The sequence below is a fragment of the Lutjanus erythropterus genome, chromosome 15 (genome assembly GCF_056507025.1).
Source record: "Lutjanus erythropterus isolate fLutEry1 chromosome 15, fLutEry1.hap2, whole genome shotgun sequence".
Lineage (NCBI taxonomy): Eukaryota > Metazoa > Chordata > Actinopteri > Lutjaniformes > Lutjanidae > Lutjanus > Lutjanus erythropterus.
The window spans coordinates 16,952,280-16,971,870 of NC_139331.1; the positions used below are offsets into that span (position 1 = coordinate 16,952,280).

The window sequence follows — 19,591 nt, forward strand, 5'->3', positions numbered from 1 at the left end:
AAGTTTTAAAACAGGTTTAAACTTAATCTTTTTAATTTTAAGATAGTTTAAAAGTTTGGTGCACCATGATTTAAAGTTAAACCATGTTTTAGTTGGGTTTAAAAATTAATCCTTGTTGGTGCAACCCAGCCTAGTGTGAGAATTGTTATGGAGGAATTAGGCCACAGCCACTGCCACTCAGTTTATCCTCTTATTGAAATAACATGCACATAAACAAAGCTGTCAGGGGGAGAAAGACAGAGTGAGGGAGACTGAACAAAAGAGTGGAAAGATCTGTGTGACAATTAAAAAAACGGCACAGTGTTTAATGTGTTGTGCATCTTAAAGACAATCCTGCATTCATGTCAGTTAAACTGAACAAACTACAACTAAACAGTTTCACAGGGAATTTGGTAAGAAATGAAACTGCAAAACCCATCCAAACCTGAGTATCCCCTCCTTCCATATCCCTTCAGATGAAAAGTTGAGAAAAATTCAGCAAAATAAGAGCAGAATGTGTGATATTTTAAGTTTTAATAAGCATGCTACCAAGGAAGCTTTCATCTAACACGAGAAAGGAAACTGAACTCCTGAACACAGCTGTTTCCATTTCCAGATGTGACGGCCATGCTTGAACTCTAATATACACATTCATATTATTTCTCTATATAAGTTCAGTCTGTCTCACCCTGAATTACCTTTGTCCCCACCATCACCCTCTCTCTATTCCTCTCTTGGTCTAACTTTATTTGTCCCTCTTTCCTTTTTCTCTCTCTCCCCAGATGTCTGCTCACCAGCTGCGCTCAGATGGCTAAGAGCAGCAGACGGGACGGGTTTTTATAGAGCGTGCACACACTCAAACACTCACACAGACACACATGCAAACATACATGCACAGAGTGTCACAGAGTGACCTGCTACAGCAGGGATCCAGGACTTTTGTCCCAGAGTCTGAAGATTTCTCTCTGTTTTCATTTTTCCACATCTTTTCACTGTCTATGACCACATCAATATGAAACAGATGCCCCTAACTCACATGTGACTGCAGACAAACATGGGTTATGGTCAGAGAAGGTCAGGAATTTGGCTGTTTCTCTGCTCTAATCCGATTAGTGTTTCTTTTTTTTGTGTGTGACTAATATGAAAGTGATTAGACTGTAGCTTTTGGCCCAGAGAATGAGGAAAGTTTGTTGTAAAAACAGGCTTGGTTGAATAATCTTTATTAATGTTAAGTCAGATTCCTCTCTGTGTGTAGAATTGAATATGATTTATCCCAAATCATATAGAAATAAAAAACAATTATGTATTTCTAATGCTTCTTCAGCCTGTTGTCAGCTCTGTTCCGGCTTTAATCATGTGGTAAAGAGCCTCACAGACACCTCTTTCTAGCTCTCTCTCTCTATGACACATAGAGTGTCTCTCTCTCTCCACACACACACCACTTATGCACAGTGCTGCACAATTCATTATTACCACACCAGCAATTGACCATTCATTGAGAGACTTGTCCTTATACTGTTGAAATGGCTGTCAAGCTTTCCGTTCTTGTATAGCACATGTGTAATAACAGTTGAACAGAGTTCTTGATTTCATAGGGAGGTAGACTAAAGCAGACTTCTCATTTCCAATGAATGACAATTTTGTTAGCACAAATGATATCACTAGCAGATTTGAACAGCTATAGTTGGTTAAATGTTAGCTCCATGAGTTTGTTGAAAATAGCTCTGTTTTTTTTCATTGTTTTTTTGTGTTTGTTTTAAACATAAACCCTGTAAAGACGGTTCTTAGATGTGCACTTTATTGCTACATACATGATATTATGCTAAAAAAATAGGCTAAAGCTACATACCCCAAGGGAAATGATAGCATCCTTACATGTCAATGAACCATGCAGACTGCAAAGACGTGAAGAAAAAGGATTTTCTTTTATTTCCAAATAGCTGTAGCTAGTTCTACGATAAGATTAGGTTCAGACATTAGGCTCATAATTCATCCCTATCCTGTTTGGATGCTATTTTAAGATGAGGACTAACCAGTGTGTTTGGTAAATGCTATGTTGTATAACAGTTTTGGCTAGGGTTGAGTTCAAACTTATACCTATAATATGTCTATGGCTTTTGGTTTTGAACAGGATAAAAAAAAAGACATTGCCCTTCCAACTCTTACTATAACTCCATGTTCACTGCTTCACAATGTGCAGAAACTCAGAGCTTGACTAAAATCTTGTCTTACCAAGTTATAGTTGCATACCCACCATTAAGGGGACCAAAACCAGTCATTTGGCTTCAGTTCTCACATTTTACTGCTAAAATGGCCATCTGTGTATCTAGTTTGTGTTGTTGCCATGGTGTCAGGAAGGCCAGTGTGATGCCAGCCTTTGACTTTGAATAAACGGTGTCAAGACCTTCTGCATGGTCTGCCCCTGATTGACTTTTGTTTGTGACATAACTGTTGGGGTCATTTTCTTGACCTCCCAGTAGAAAGACAAGAGTGTGTGTAGGGTAGGGGTAGGAGGGGTTGAAGGAGAGGAAAGGAAGGTGAAAGTAGGGTCATGGGGCGGATGGACTGAACAGGTTTCAGAGGATGTGAAAGACGACGGGCCTCATGAGTAAACATAACTTTAGAGTGAGATGAGAGAATATGTTGTGTGTGTGTGTGTGTGTGTATGTGTGTGTGTGTGTGAGAGAGAGAGAGAGAGAGAGAGAGAGAGAGAGAGAGAGTGTCTGTGCGGATCAGGATTACTTTCCCATAGTACTTTAGTCTAGGTCATCCTGACCATCACCTTGGGTTTTCCAAGTTGGAGCTGATAAATAATCATCTCAGTGATCATCAATCAGGACATGAGAGGGTTCCAAGCATGAAAGGATAAAGTGTTTGGTCAGATCTACAGCTTTTTGCTGACACTTTGCTCTATCCTTCATTCCCTTCTCTCAGCAGTCTGTCTCCCTTTTTGTTTGACCCTCACCACTGACCTTTGACCTCAAAGGCCTCACTGGAGTTTTTTGAGAGCCCACAGTGGACAGTCATAAATCTGATGTTAGGAGGACAAGCAGATCAGTGAGTCTAGTTTCTGGACTAAACCTTTCCTGACATCAGATTTTAAACACCAGGAAGAAAATAAATGACAGTTTGTGTTATGAAAAGGATAATTATGAAGGATGAGTTGTTGGATATGCACTAAACTGTTAGACTCTGCAGAAAGCTTCCATCAACATTGGCTGTATTCCCTAAGTGAGAATTCAGAGATTCAGATTCCCTCATTTTCTTCACACACAAACATTTGCATTTCAAGTCAAGTTCATTTATTTAGCTCATTATCATTGAAAATGTCTCCCTGGGCTTTACAGTCCTTCATCAATGACATTTCCAGACTCAGCCTGGACTCTGTATTAAAAGGGGAAAACTCCACAGAGTTTGGAGGGAATTTAAAACAACAGGAGCATCTTAGCAACCTACTGGTTAAGGTGCATACTGTATAGCCTGACTGTATAGTGCATAGCATACCCTTTCCTCTCTGTCCAACTTCCCTGTCTATGTCTACAGTTGCCATTTGTGCCACATTTGAAGAAATTCCCTCTAGGTGTTCTTGAGATATCACGTTCCTGAGAATGGGATGAACAGAGGGGTGGACAACAGAAAAATATTTCTCTCAATGACTGTTGCTTGTGTGGATACATAGAAAAGGTAAAAAAAAATGATCAAAATGGAAGGATTAAGTTCAAAAGTAAGACAATAACCCAAATTTACTATAAATGTAACAGTAATAATATGTAATAATAACAAGTTCCAGTGGTCCAGTAACACTTCTTCATAGGTGCTCAGGCTGGAAGTACATGGGGCTGGTTGGATTTGGGTTTGGGTGCAAGGGTGCATTGGGAATGAGGGGGTGCCGGCTACTCCCGAACTGGCTACCCCAAGTGCTTCTTCTTATCCTCAAATATGATTGGTTATCTGTCCAGTGTGAGGTGGGACTTAGGTTTGAACCAACTGCATGATGAGTATTTTTAAATTTATATTGATTCTTTTGCATATAGCCTATTTTTAATTATTTACAAGGTTAATTTGCACAAATAATATATGTATACTGGAGGTACAATTTCTTTTTGAGGACTTAAGCTTTATATTATATTTTTATGGTGCCACTCTGTTGTGTTGTGATTGGTATATCTTTTAAATAGAAGATTTTAAACACAGAAATGTAAGAAATTGAAGACACTGTAATGATAGTAATTAAAGTAGATATGAGAAATGGTACATTAATGTGCCTATGTGTGTATGTGTGTGCATATGCGCATACACGTGTGCATACTTTATGACCCCCCTCCATAAGCCCCACTTGGGCCACCCTCATCAAAATACGGAAACACCCCGCTTGGGTGTATGGGTTGGGTAGTAGGAAGGATGTGTGTGGGGTTGTGGTCAGAGGTGGTGTGCTTTGAGTTAGATGTTATCATTGGCACATTAAAATGCTTGCAGTGAAAATGCTAACATGCTGATGTTAAGGGGTCATAATGGTTCACATGGTCATCATCTTATTTTAGCATGTTAACATGCTATTAGCACCAAAAACAAAGTATGGACAATACAGTAAAGTACTGAGGCTGATGGCAGTGATATTATTTTTGCAGGAATTTGGTCATAAAGCAGTTTGAACAAATACAATTTTCACTCAGTGAAAAATCGGAGGATTACCAAAGTTAATACAGACCATCCTGTGGAGAACATGTATGTCTGCAACAACTTTAATGGCAATTCAAAAGTTGTTTGGACATTTCAAACCAAAATGTGAACCTTGCAAGGGGAAAAGTCAGGAGATCACCAAAGTCATTTGGATTCATCCTCTTTGGACCATGAAAATTCACCCAAAAATTGTTGATATATTTCAGTCTGCACCAAACTGGTGGACTGACTGACCCTGCAGCCCCTAAAAATAGATCTAGGAATGAAAGATGGAGGAGGTCCAGCTCTTGGGAACCTTCCAGGAGAGAAGAACAGCACCGAATCCTGAGAGGAAAGAAGAGCTAACCTGTCTGAGGATGAGGCAGACAGCCGACACAGTGCCAAATCCTTACCAGCACTTAACAAGTGCTGATATTACTCATGAGAGTTACAGTAAATCTAGTTTCATCTGGGCTAAGCTTCACTTTTCTACACTGTGGAGGCTGTGTTTAAATTATGTACAGTCTTGGGAGCCAGCTTCTTAGACAGCAGGTGGGAATTTGTTCCAAACAACGGGGAAGCAGCAGGAAAAGGCTTTAATTCCTGAGGATTTTTCCTCTGTTTGTGGCATGACAGGGAGGCCTGCCAGCTGAAAACCTAAAATATATACAAATACTTTTCATACACAATGAAATACATACAAGAGGAGTTGCTTTAAAAAGTTCATGCAGGGAGACAAACACTGGAGTAATTTAGTTAAAATTTATGAGTCCGTGTTACAGTTGCAGGATCCACACTGTGGTATTTTGAACTGAGGATTTTCATATCCTCTCAGTAAAAACCCCAAATAACAATTCCTTTTAAATCTGTGCTGCAATTTCAGCTTCAGACCAATTGCTCTTGACATTTTACCTTCCAACAAGCAAGAACCACGAAACATAGTTTCCTTTCTGCACACCATGCAAGCCAATTTTCTGAAGGGAACATTTGATGAGCACAACAAACACATACAGTTCTTTCTCTCTCAGGCATTCATACCATTTGTGTCTAAAAAATACCAACCAAACCAAAACAAAACAAAAAATAACCTCTCCATAAATCCCCAACCTACCCTTGATTAGCTACAACTAACCATTAAATGATGGCAGGAATGCTGAGAATAAAGTGAGAAAAAATAGAAACACCAAGAGTGAAATATAGAAAAAAAGAGAAAAGTGGAAAACAACAGAGGAAAACATGAAAAAAGCAAGACTGGACAAAAAGGGAGTTGTTACCGTCTGGGTAACTTTTTCTACTTCATAGAAATACAAACATGTTGGTGAACTTGGGTTGAAGGCCACAGTTGAATGGATATCATCTGACCAGTGTGGTCATGCTATGGCTATGGTTTACTCAACTGCAATTAAAATACACATTACTCTGCAATTAGTCATTCTGTTTTTAAAGATTTTGCTTTTGTAAATTATCTGCAAACAACCGCCTACATCTGTTTTCCAAATTGGGACGAGGAACAGCACAGAACACAGGCGGACATCTGAGCAGACGATTAGAAAAGGAAGTTACTTTTGTGCACATTGGTAATGGTTGGCTTGGAGTCACTGATTTGTCTGACAGGTCAGAATGGGATGTTGATGTTGGCACTATAACCTTGTGCAACAAATTAACTGACTGAGAAACTTCATAAATATAGACTCTAATGTTTTGGAATGATATCAACCAAAGAATGAAGGGAAAAAGGAACCCTAATGATTTTATATACTGAGTCTAAGGCATAGATGTTTTTTGTGTTTGGGAGCATGAAAATGGATCTCAACTACTACCTACTATTATTATTACTACTAAAACATTAAGAAATGCTGTATATACCAATTATGTTTCTCTTTCAACATGTTATGAGCACCAGTAGTCATCTGAGTACCTGAGTGCCATATTCACATTGCCAGAAGTCAAGCAGTTCTTAAAGGTGACTTGTAAACATTTTCTCCACAAAATATGATCCAGTTCCACCCAAATCAGTAAATAAAGTTACAAAGCTTTGTTTTTGTACAGCGAGGCCCCGCCGCCAGAGGCACTGCAGTCTGCTCCAGGGAACAGGTGTATTCCCCTTCCATGCTCAGACAACGTTATAATCAAGAAAACATTTAATTGGATGCAAATTTAGTGTATGTCCTGTAGTACAGACAGCTTTTGATTGTTTTCCAGGAAAAGACAAATTGTTAAATACCATTAAGAATGCCCATGAATATCTACAAAAAAACATTTTGTCATTGCTGGGCCACATACTGTCATATATGTGATATTTAGTGCAATACATATGTGATAAGAACACTTAGGTATTGATTTTGACTTCATGGCAACTTTAAGACTTGTGCAAACATGCCAGAGAACATGCACATGCAGTAGTGATGACTTGTGCACACACTGCTCATAAGCACACACAGACATGATCATGCATGCTGCATGCTTTCCATGTATGCTGCTGCTTGCATGCCAAAGACCAGGAGATGGGAGGTACACCACTTCTGAAGGAAGGAAGGAAAACCTTCTCTTCTCTTTTTAATCATCAGTAAATGATTAGCTTGTCATTTGCCTTTTTTACTGATGGCCATGAGAACAGGCATTATGTTTGACTTGTAATAGACTAGCAAGAGCTGGTTTAAAAAATGATTCTTTCAGCTGATTTTGGCAGCTCATAAAGTGATTAACATTGTGTGTCTACACAGTAACTCATTTCCCAGTCTTTGCTCATTAGTGACAGATATACTCTTTCTCAAACACTTAAATAGATATGCACAGAGCTAGAGCCAAGGAGGCTCAAGATGATCCAAGTCCCTTTCCCTTTTGTGATTGAGAGATTAAAGTTCACCATTAAAAGTCACTAAAGTGTCCACATGTGCTAGCTCTCTGTCAAAGGCAGCATTTTGGTGCATCGATTACAAGATGGGCTACGGATAACTAAGAGAAAGTGTGATGTTAATGAGGGCCACCAGAAAAATTATTTAAAGCTGGTATCCCTAGCATTATAGCATTTTTTATGAGTAAAACCTGTATCTGTCTGTATCACCCTATGCACACTGCAAACGCTCACATACTCTGCTATCAAGAAATACACAGCAAATCCATTTGTTAAAATTAGGTTGCATCTCACTGGCCAGGAAAAATCAAGTAAAACTGTCACCAGAAAAAAAACAACAGAATTGGTCTGATTCAACATTTTATTTTCAATATCTTTATTCCTTAACACAAGGCAGTGAAAATTCCTCACAAGTGAAAACACACAATACAGATAGAATTACAAAATGAAGAGTCTGAAGTCATGCTAGCAGCTCTTTGGGTCTGTGCTGAGGCACAGCGGTGCTCAGAGCTAAATGCTTATATCAGCATGCTAACATGACTCCAGTGACAATGCTAAGATGCTCATGTTTAGCAGGTATTATGTTTACCATTATCACCATAACATGCAGCAAGCATGCAAACATTAAATTACTTAATGCAAAGTGCAGCTGAGGCTCATGAAAATGTCATTCATTTATCAGGTATCTGGTTGTAAACCAAAGTACTGGACATTTCAGTCTGGATGAAGTGGTGGAGAGATTTACTGAAAACCTGTCACTAGACATCCCGAGAGCTGTGCTGCTATTGTGACTAAAACATATGGAGTAAAAAAAAAGAAAAAGAAAGCCTGGTTTGTTAAAATGGTTTTTGATGCCAAGAACTGTGGTTTGGAAGTAAACCTGTCTGTTTCCAGTCAAAGTTGGTCTCTTTTGAACATGACCATGATGTTTCCCTAACTTTTACCAAGTAGTTTTAGTTTCCAAAACAAATCCAACCATAGAGGTGGCAGATTTGATAATGCTACTGTGGATCATTTTTGTGATTGTATTTGAAGTAGTACTGTGACAATACCATGACGCACTGTTTGAGATCAGATTTGTCACACACACATGTCCATGTCATCCTTTGCTGGATGCAGCATTTCACACAATTTTTCTGTTTTTAGGTTTGAAAATGAATAATAAATCTATTTCAGACTTTGCTACATGGGTAGTTTTCCACATTTTGCAGCGCTTGATACTTGTTGGGTTTCCACGCATTAACTCAAATAAGACTTGCATATTTAACCTTTCAGCTTAAAATAAGAAATTTACACAACTATATCCAAACTGTGGCAGAGGGCATTAAGGCCGGCAGAACTTGTCTGACGAGGGTCATGGGTCCTTTTCCACACAGCATCCATCCAGTAAAAAAGCCATTTTACGTTGTATGAACAAACGTTAAGGTAGGGTAGCGTGATGATATCAATGGATCAATGGTTTTATTTTAAGGCCCTCAAGATTAAACTTTCAGTGGTTAAATGCTAGGCATGTCTTGGATTAAGTCATACATGACAATAGATTTACAGTTTTATAACTGGCTGGCATTTTGTTTCTGTCTGTATTATTGTGATGAAAAATAAGCAGCTGTGTCATGTGGAGCTTTGGATGAGGTTATTTTCCTTTTTTCTGGCAGAGAACATTGCTGTGAAACGGGAACTAAAAAACCAACAAAGTCTGCAGACTTAGCACAGTCTGTTCGTGTTTTTCTGACCAGCAGCACTAATAATGCATAACTCTTTGAGAACATTCGGGGTTGCTCTTTGGCGACAAGCTGTTGTGACTAAGTCAGTTTCTGTGATTAATTACACGAAGACTCCTTCATCGTACAGAAAACAGCCACTAACACATTTTTCCCCTCTAACAGCTTTTTCCGCTATGAAGAGGGAAACACTCTCACTCAGGAAGTGGTAACACATAAATTGTCAGTACCTTACAGACATACATCTGATGATATATGATGCTATAAAGCTGAATACTATACATGCTCACGGTCATTTCTGTCGACCAGTTATAACTTTCCGTTTCCCTATAGCAACAAAGCTATACTTAACCACATACAGGTGTGTTTTTGGCACGAGTAGCGAGCTGGCAGGTGTGTTTGTTATTACAATGTGATAATGACTATCATTACGGCCCAGGTAAGAATAGGCGTGTTAGCAGGAGGCAGGGACGGAGGCGAGAGGAAAGCAATAATGCTTTTACCAGGATGTGAGTGCACAACTGGCATTTCTGCACCTTAAACACACACACGGCCATAAACACACATTTATACAGATGCACACACACACTCATCAAAACTGTGAGAGAGAGATACACAAGCAGAAAACTTATACAAATTAGCACCTTGGTGATTTAAATTTAGCTCCAAATGAACCCTTAAGAGGGTATCAGTGGTGAGAATAAATGCCTATTACAGATTACCGTTATTTCATTGAAGGAGGAAAGTGCAAGTCAGTATTTTAAACTATAGCTTCTTATGGATTATGTGCAGCATAATGATAAAATGCTGAACCTATGAACTCATTCAGAACACTATTTTACATTTACTAAAGTTCTATTAAAATAACTGTCATGGTTCATAAGTTAACGGTGTTAAATAATTTTCTGTTACTTCTCTTATTTATTTTAGTTGTGATTTATATTAAAAGAAGATTACTTTTTTAGAGGACCAGTGCGTAGGATTTAGGGGCATCTAGCAATAAACTTAGAGAGACTGCAAACAATTCACCCTAACCCTCTAGAGCCACTGCAGGTGGGCTACGGATGACCAGGGGAAAAATATGTAGGGAAATTTTAAGTAGGGAAAATAAACAAACAAAAGTTTGCTCATGCTATTGTACTGACCTTTCATTTCACTAAAATGCACCCTGGGCCCTTTTTTGTTAGTTGCTTCCCCTATCATTGTGGAAAATTGTGGAATGGGGAGTGTGAACTTTTTTGGCTTCTGAAGTAGGGCATGCCAGAAAAAGATGCCTTTTAACTTCTACAAAAACAGCAAAAGAAGAACAAATAGTACTTGTTGCCTGCTACCTACTGATACGTCAGGGCTACTGGAGTCTGTGTTTACTTAGTCCTACTCAAACTGCTAACAAAATACTCACAGAAGAATCAGATACACAAAAGTCAAACTATGAAAAAATTTAATGGCAATGAAAACACAAGGGTGAATATAAGTAGGAGTTTAAGTGGCTAGAATATGACACATTTACAGACATAATGTACTGTGGTGTGTGCCACCAGTTTCCTCAACTAGTTGAGAAGTTAAGCTTAAGTTTTACTGGAAACAATGCTTTTAGGAAACACCATGTAATTCAAGGGAAAAGTGCACAACCCAAGTGTAACAGATAAGGAAGGCTGTGTAAAGCTGCAAGCAAGCCACCAAAAATGTACTTTGGCCAGCAAATTTAGGGGCTTGTAAATCTTACACACTGGACCTTTACATCACCAGTATGTGTCAAACTAAAAGATGTATTGAACAGTAAGTGTTGTATCATCCTAAATCCCTACACAGCACACATAGCACACATAGAGAGTGAGAGGTAACTGTTGTTAGGGAACAAACTGATATTTTCTCAGGCTTGCTCTGTATTTCTGCTGCCTCACCATCTGGGGCAAATCCATCACAGCTTTTCAGTACCTCCCTGGGTGCTGTAAACAGAAACAGACAGATGTGTGCACACGTGCATACACACACAAAAACACACATCTAAATATGTTAACTTTACTTCTTGATCAACTGGAATCCTCAAATTCTAAATCCAAGTCCTAACATAACCTTAAACCTCAGCAAAACATCATAGTGTTTCTGTCTTTTCTGTGATTGCAAGCACATTTACTGTTCATGCCTCTGGAAACACAAGTGCACACACGTGCACTATGAGACTGGGGCATACTGCAGTCAGGCAGAGGGAAAAATTCCAAACAAAGCATGATTTTCTAAAGTGTTTTAAAACGTTGTAATGACTGGACTCGGCCAAGACCAATGACATGGAATGATAAGCACTGACTACACCGGTGATAACAGCAAACGTGTTTGTTTTTGTCACATTTGTGGTAATGATGATGATAATTGCGACAATTTAATCTCGACTGGCTTGGTATTAATATTTGAAGTGAGCATTATTGCTGAGTCGTTGCACTCATAGCAGCTTGTTTTGTAGCTGTAATGTTTTCAAAGTCATCATGCACTTAAATGGTAATGCATCTGTGGTGCTTTCACACAGAATGTGACAATTTTAGGGTTTGTCCCATCTTTGTACTTTCATTACACTCTGTCTTTTCTTGGCTTCTCACTCTGACAGTGTGCTAGCTAAGTGCTAGTTTAGTGGTATTGTGTGTGCGTGTGTGCGTGTGTGCGTGTGTGTGTGTGTGTGTGTGTGTGTGTGTGTGTGTGTGTGTGTGTGTGTGTGTGTGTATGTGTGTGTGTGTATGTTAGAGAGTAATGTACCAGATGTTATTTTGCAGGAGAGAGGAGACTAGCCTCTCATGGCTAGTAGTAAAAAAAGAGAATTGTTATAACATTGATGTGGTAACATATAACTCTCTGAGACTACAGCAGTCAAGGATAGACTTTAAAGGTCCAGTATGTAAGATTTAGTTGGATCTATTGACAGAATATGGCAGAAATGGAATATAATATTCATAAGTGTGTTTTCATTGTCGTGTTTTGGCTGTGTTAGAATGAGACATTTATACCTACACATGGCATGGGTCCTTTTTCATGGAAGCTGCCATGTTGATGCCATGTTGCATCACCTTGTCTCTACAGTAGCCCAGAATGGACAAACCAAACACTTGCTCTAGATACAGCCTAGATCTAGATACAGTCACTTTTTTCACAATTTTTAGCAGCCACTTTAATTTTTCCTACATGCTTGGAAGGGGAGGTTGATGCTGGTTGTTTGCAGTCTGCAAGCTCAAAAATAGATGCCACTAAATCCTACACACTGGTCCTTTAAAAACTGGTACCACTTTCTAATGAGGTACCATCTATGAAGGGTTTCTACGTTATAACTGATGGCAATATTAATGGATAATAAAAAAAATTACTAATGTTTTTGATTAGTAAGATGCTATTAATAAGAACAAGTTTGTCCTTCACAAGCAAAAGGGATGTTTCACAGCTTGGCAACCCCAAACACTAACAGCCTGTAACTATTTTATAAAGCATTATTAAATTATTTACCACCAATTAAAAAGCCATCAATTACTACTTACAAACCCATTAAAATTTGCACAAAATGTGATGTAACGCTAATAGATCCTGACTTTATGATCCTCTGAGTGCCACCATGTGTTTGACATATGTGGTTTTGAGAGAAATCTGTCACCAACTATTGCATAGATTGCCAGAAAACTTGGCACACTTGGTCATTCAAGTCCTCAGTGTGAAATGTAATAACTTTTCATCCAGTGCTATCAGGTCAAAATTGTAATTTGTCCAAAACTTTGATACATGACCAAATACCTGCAAAACTAATTACAGAAAACGTTACCATGCTAACATACGCAACTGCTATAAGATGACGAACCTAATAAACATTATATCTGCATAACATCAGTATGTTATCATTGTAATTGTGAGTATGCTGAGATTAACATTTACCTCAATTACCGTTATGACTAAGTATAACCTCACAGAGCTGATAGCCTGGCTATGGATCATCTTTTTTCATACACGTGGCTTTGACTAACCAGGTTTGACTCAGTGTGACAGCCCAGCACAGCAGGAATTTGGATCTCCTATGGGCCTGAAGGTGTGTCTTTTAATTGATGGCACACTTGTCCTGAGTTAAGCAGCTGTATAATGTTGGATAAGCACATTTCATTTCCTATGAATGCTTTATAATGAAAGCCCCAGGATAGATTGTTTAAAAGTTTTTTTTATGAAACGGGACAATCAGAATCAGAAATGTTGGGTTTTTGTCAGTAGTACGTTAATTCTATATTGCTAAAGACAGACATGACACTGTAAAATAAAGCAGATAACTCAAAGTACAAACATCCGTATAGGAGAGAAACTAAATTTCAAACCACAGAGATTCATCTAGAAGCTACAAAAGTACTGAGAGTTGCACACAGAGACTTTTAAAAGCATCTTGCTCTCTGCTCTCCTACACAGACATGAATGGAGTCTTGCAACACATGCTTGTTTGAAGGCTAAAAGTGGGGTTAGCGAGATGTGTCCAAAACCTGATTAGAGGTGGGTCGGGCTTTCTTTGGCTCTAGTCCTGAGATGGTCCATCTCAGATGTGACACAGCATAGCTTGGCGTGATGAAAGTGGTGATGGAAATACAGATAAATTGATCTTAAGTAAATTCAGTAGACTTAAACTGAAATGTTTCACATATTTTGTTTCACATCCATGTATGAAAACATTCAATCGAGAGAGACATTACAGATCTATTTATGGATTTATTACTGACCCCGCTCCTATTGAAAAAACAAACTAATCATTTTAGCTGCCGTATGTCAATCTGTCTCTCCTTCTCTGTCAGCGGCTGGTTTCTGCACTGCAACAAACCAATCTGTATTCCAGCGCCGGCCCCACTCCAGCTGACCAAACTATTTACACTGCCAGGCATAAACACGTACGATTAGTGATGAATCTGATTTATTGCTACAGCTAGCCAATTGTTTGGCGTCTGATGTCATCTAAAACTCTCTCAGTGATTGGTTTGTTCCACAAGTATGAATTATTATTATTGTGTTGCCTAATAATCAAGAGGATCAAGTTTTGCTTATGGCGACTATTCATAATCTCTAAAAGCAACATCTCGCAGAGAAAACTAGACACTCACTCAAGTTTTCCTGTAACACAAATACACACAGCAAAAATACACAAAAGCAGACATGCATGCCCACACACATTATTTTTTTTCTCTTCCATCTCACTCTCTCTCACAAACAGACAGACAGACACACTCGGTTGTTTCTCACAGTCTTGTCTTGCTATTGTTTGATTTACTCGGTGGCCTCTGACCCTGGCTGGGCTGAGCTAGATGGACTCTTGGCCCTGATGCTGCTCCAACTGGTTCATCTCCAACATAACCCCGCTGGACCTGAGTGTGTGTGTGTGTTTGTGTGTGTGTGTGAATGTTTGCATGTCTAGATGCTTATTTTCACATGTGATCAATTCTTGTGTCACTCTGTGGTCCAAAAAACACAAGTACAAGGAGAAATACCTTTCTCTTGTTTAGATTTTAAACAGGCTATTATTCTATTGTCTTTAATTGTCTTTGTACTGCTTTTAAAAAAGAGCTAAAGTAATTCAAGTTGTCTTCATGTACTTCTTCACAGATGAAAACCTCTTGTCAGCACTGCACCCATAATCCCAGTGTTTTACAAGCTTCTAACTGACCTTTTGGTGTTACTCATTTCCTGTTGTTGGGAAGCCTAAATCAATTAAAGATGGCAACCGTGATGTGACTCCATCTGACCGTTGCCTGTGAAAATACCCACACATTAGCCTGAGAGCATAAGAGTGAGTGTTCATTAATACTCTAGATGACTATTTAAATAATTTTACAAATACTGTAGACAGAAAGAATACTGCAATAACTATCTCATTTCTGATTAAACAACAATATGCATTTGTATTTAATAGAAAACCAGAATGGAAAAAGTGACACATATTTTGTCAGAGCTTCCTTTGTGGTCCACTTTGACACTTCAGCCTACTTATTTTTCACACAACCACTCCCTCACATATCAGACCCCATCTGCCTTATGTTAGATTCTTCATGGTGGCTCATACAAATGTGATCATCATATCATTTAGAAAATCCTGTCATCTAAAGGATTTTCACCGACACATTAACTTTACTCAACAGATCCTTCTACACAATGTGGATCTCTATCGTAGCGTCTATCTGTCTGCCTCTTCAATTTGAATTGATGCCTGAAAAGCTAAAAGAAAGCAGTATGATAATAGATAAAATGTCCTCCTGGACTAAAAGAAATAACTAAATCTCTGGTTAATAAATCTGTCAGCACATCTTTGAACATATAAATCACAAAGGAATCTTTTGCCTTCATATTTCTTTGATGGCTCTTCTTAAAGTCATAACTGTGGTATTTTTCTAAACAAGTCTCATCTTTGAAGGCGGTCCATAGTTCTGAGTCTTTCAACAGATGTGGGATTCCCACTGTTTTATCCTTCACGTGTACACTCCCAAAATATTGAGTTAATAAAGACACTCACTGTGGGTTACAGCTTCTTACAGTAATTGTGTAATACGCTTGAGCTTTCTTGCCGAGTCAGATGAGAAGATTTATACCACTTTTTGTTTGTACGGTGTATGAAGCTAGAGCCAGCGGCTTAGCTTAGCATAAAGACTGGAAACAGGGGGGAACAGCAGGGTCATTTCTGTCTTCCCAGGCTCCTATGTTCCCCAGCTTTATAGAACATATATTGGGTAAAGGGCCAGCATGGAACATAAGACCCTGGGAAAATTTGCTCTAGAAACAGCGAGCCTGGCTTTATCCAGGCCATAGATGTATAGTAGAGAACCTGCATATGGTGTTGCTTCTCAGCCTTGCTTCCAGTTATTCCCAGTAGCCATTTGTGGTATTGCAGTGGGAAAAAAATAAACTGAAAACGTTTTGATCCATATAAACTTTATTTTTGTAAAAATTTCCTCAGGCTGAGAAAAGCAATTTAAAAATGTGTGATGTCATCAAAGTCTATAGGCTTGGGTGGGTACATCTGTAGAAATATTTATTCTATTATGCATTATACATATTAAATAGTGGGCCACATACCTTGGAAGTAAACCCGGTAGCTAGAAAAACAATTTTGGTGTATGCACCAATTGAGCAAATCTCATTGGACTGAAAATGTACCTGTTCATAATGCATCTACGGTCTACACTAGCTAGTGGTAATAAAATATCCCTGTCAGCAGCTCAAAAGCTCAAAAACTTTGAAACATACAAGATACAAACAACATACCTATAAAGTGTCAATTAATCTATAGGTGCTGATGGGTGGATTTTGTAACTGTTGGTCAGAGCCAGGCTGTTTTCCCTGTTTCCAGTGTTTCAGGTGGTGTAATGTAAAAAAACATTCAGCAGTCTAAAATATGGCCATTATTTCCTAGCTTGCCTAGGGCAGGACTAAGTCGTTTTTTAATTTTAGTGTTTTATCTTACAGAATGCAAATCTTACTTGTTGTTAGTGTTTGTTTAGAACATGGTGGTCTTGTTGATTATTTTTGTTTTTTTGCTTATTTATAGTTTTTCATTCATTTCTTGAGTTGAACTGTATTTAGCTTATTTTTGCGTGCTTGTCCTCTATATTAAATGTCATTAAGAGGCTAACTGAGAGCTTTTTCCTGTCTCTGACAACCTCCAGAAATTGTCTTGTCCAACCCCAGGTTGAGAACCACTGCTTTATAGTGTATAGGAACTGGAGTGAGGTTGACCCATATCAGAAGATATATTCCAAACAACAGTGCACAATTCAGCACAAAAAACAGGATGTTGTTTACATTTGTCATGAGCTGGATATAGGTTAGATTCATACTAAACATTATTTAAAGATAAGCGTGTATTAAAGCCTTATTAGGCACCTATTTAATTGTGACCATCTGTCCTTTTTCTGTATCTTTGACCATCTCTTAAAACTTCATGACACACTTCCTTGACTCGGCGACCGGTCAAGATGCTACACTGCTTAAAAGCACCATAGTAACACACTTCCTAAGCTGGCCGTGTTACTGGGTTAGCTCTTTTCCTTGTTGTGCAACACACTAAACGTCTCAAACCCTTGTTCTCAGTTCCCTTTAAGCCCTTGATAAGGAAGTGGACTGAATTTTTTTTTTGTCCTTTCCAGCGAGAGTGACCTAAAAGACGATGGGAGATGTGGGAGGTATGTGTTACAGTACAATAGCCGGTAAACCTCTCGGCAGTAACCACACCAGAGCATTGAGCACATGCTTATGGAGGGAGGCTAATCAGCTTTCTGCAGATGGGCTAATGTCCTTACAGTGGCTGAGAGGGGGGCCTATATTTAGCGTCCACTCTCTCCCTCTTAACAGGGGATAACATTGGCCCTGTTCTCCTCTCCATAGCTCATCTCTCTGCTTAAATTCATCAAGAAGTCTGTGTAGGCAGACTTGAAGGAAATGAGCAAAAACAGAGGGTAAAGATGGCACAAAGCTATGTGCTAAAGAGACAAACCAGATGCAAGAGACATCAGGCTTGCACACAGCTGCTTGTTAAATAATCAGTCAGATAAATCAGGTAAAAGTTGAAGATAAAGAAGACAGTAAAGGCAGGATAACAAAGAGACAGATGAAAAAAATCAAAGAGGACATAAAAGAGACTGAGTAAAAATATTTTTCTCAGTGTCAGCAGGGAAAGTGACATCTGGAGGCTGAGGCCTCCAGGCATTAGAGAGATGCAGACCTGGAGCCAATCTCCTCAGTCCATTACCATGTGTCCCTGGAGACCAAGGCTCTGCCGGTAGTAAGGTCTGTGCATATAGTATACATGACATCTACCTGCTGTTGCAATTACACTCACAGCTAATGAGGTCTGGCAAATGCTGCGATGACGGCTGCTGGTGGTTGCTGACGCTCATTGTGACGTCTCTTGGAGGGGAAATCCGTCACGTTCAGCTGTCACCTCCTGGCAGCAGCAGTGGTGCCCGCTGGGATTGTGCGGCCACCTCGAGACATTGACCCGAAGAGTCCTCTGTCAAAGTCTGGGCACCAAACCTAAATGTCAGAGCTGTTTACCTCGGTTAAACCGAGGTTCACTGAGGTGAAACATCTAAGAAAAGTCATGCTGATTGTTGTACTGGGTAATGTGTGTGGGCATGATAAAAAAGTGAACTGAACTCTTATCTGATGGTCTTTTTCCACTTTTAATTCTCAAGTTGGTCAACTTGAACACAATTATCAGATCATTATTTTCATGTCCACACAGGCTGGCAGTTTAAAAACACATTGAACAGTGAAACAATCTCTTTAGAGCAACAGAAACCCATTTGAAACAGCTCAGAGCACACATACAATGAACACAAGTTAAATCTGCATCTCAGCAAAGCCACTGTGTCCACCTGTGCTGCTCTTCATCAGCCAAAATAAAACACAAATTTGCACACACCACAAAATAGACTCAACAACACAGCTTTGAATCTGCCTGCTACATCAGCCAAACACAAACTGTACAAAAATAGAGATTGATAGAAAAATAGGAGATCTGACATGTTTGAGAGAATATGCTGAGTCTCTTGCACTTGTAAAGCTGCAAATGTACACCTGTTATTTTCATGATCGTCACAAAACCTAAGTCTTAGCCAACTTGTCTTATTGCCATTCAATGTTCATGTGGTTGTCTGTATTTGTACTATTTGAACACTATTTCCTCATTATTTGGTGTTGTTTGCACACTAAGAAGAAATTTAACTTTTGACAGCTGTCATCTGCTCACACAGCCCAAATTTCCACACATCCCAAACTCTTTTCCATAAACGAGAGGATGAAATATAAATTGGCTGATATTCACGGTGCTTCTGTCATCTTTGAAGGTTTTCAGGCATGAAAATATTCTCCTCTGCTTACTTTACCAGTAGTATGCCTTTAATGCCACTCCTCTTTAAAGTTGTTGCTGCTACATCCCTGCATACACAAGCCACTCTCCACCCTTCTAACAAACACAGTTTGTTGTACCACGTTTTCTCTTCCTCTCTTATACATGGAAAGTAAACATATTTTTACAGTGTATACAGCATATCAAAATGGTTTTAAACTGTGTAAAAACAGAGTAAAAATGTATGTATTTGATAAGAAGAAGATTTATGTGTATTAAAACTTTAGAGTGTAATTATACAAAACTTAAACTCCCTATTTCAAAATGCATTTCCAGCCCATTGTAAATCTGTTTTACCTTCTGTTTAATATATATTTGAAACTTAAAGGTATCCTGTAGAGTTGACCACTAGTAGTGCTATGGAGAAATGTTTTTTACAAGCTACCCCTGCTTTGTTTGTATTGTGCAAGCATACAAGGATTGATGTGTACAACCATGCGGGCAGGGTGATTTATATCCATCCACCAATTTATGTGATGC

The 19,591-nt window shown here is 38.8% G+C and overlaps 1 long non-coding RNA gene across 1 annotated transcript in view; it reads left to right on the forward strand.

Annotated features, from left to right (window-relative positions):
• LOC146314234 (uncharacterized) overlaps window positions 1-19,591 on the forward strand; it is a 55,011-nt gene that overhangs the window by 25,612 nt on the left and 9,808 nt on the right. The window lies entirely within an intron of this gene.